Here is a 471-nt window from a genome sequence, read left to right as displayed (position 1 = left end):
TCTTTGGCCATATTTTCTGAAAATGATGAGAATACCCTATAAAGTCTATCACTTAATGTACGTTACCACGCTTTCAAGCATGTGTAGGAATGTAATAAAAGAAAGAAGAAAAGAAAAGAAACAAAGTTATATACAAGAAAAGTAGAAAAATAAAATAAAATAAATACTATAATTTGTACAAGAACTTACCTTAGAGGCAACGACGCCAAAAACTTGACACGACTAAAAAATTGATGTCTTCTACCAAATGCAGGAGTGTCGAAGTAATAAATAACCCGGCAAGACTAGGGTCGAACCACAGGGAGATTAATTGTATAAATTATAGATAACAATAATACAACAACAACAATAATAACAACAAAAGTAACAATAATAATAATAATAATAATAGTGGTGGTGGTGGTGGTAGTAGTAGTAATAGTAGTAGTAGTAATAATAATAATAATAATAATAATAATAATAATAATAATA

Source organism: Populus euphratica, unplaced genomic scaffold (genome assembly GCF_000495115.2).
Source record: "Populus euphratica unplaced genomic scaffold, PopEup_1.0 scaffold1025.1, whole genome shotgun sequence".
Lineage (NCBI taxonomy): Eukaryota > Viridiplantae > Streptophyta > Magnoliopsida > Malpighiales > Salicaceae > Populus > Populus euphratica.
The sequence above is the reverse complement of the archived record's forward strand: the minus strand, read 5'-3'. Positions refer to the sequence as shown.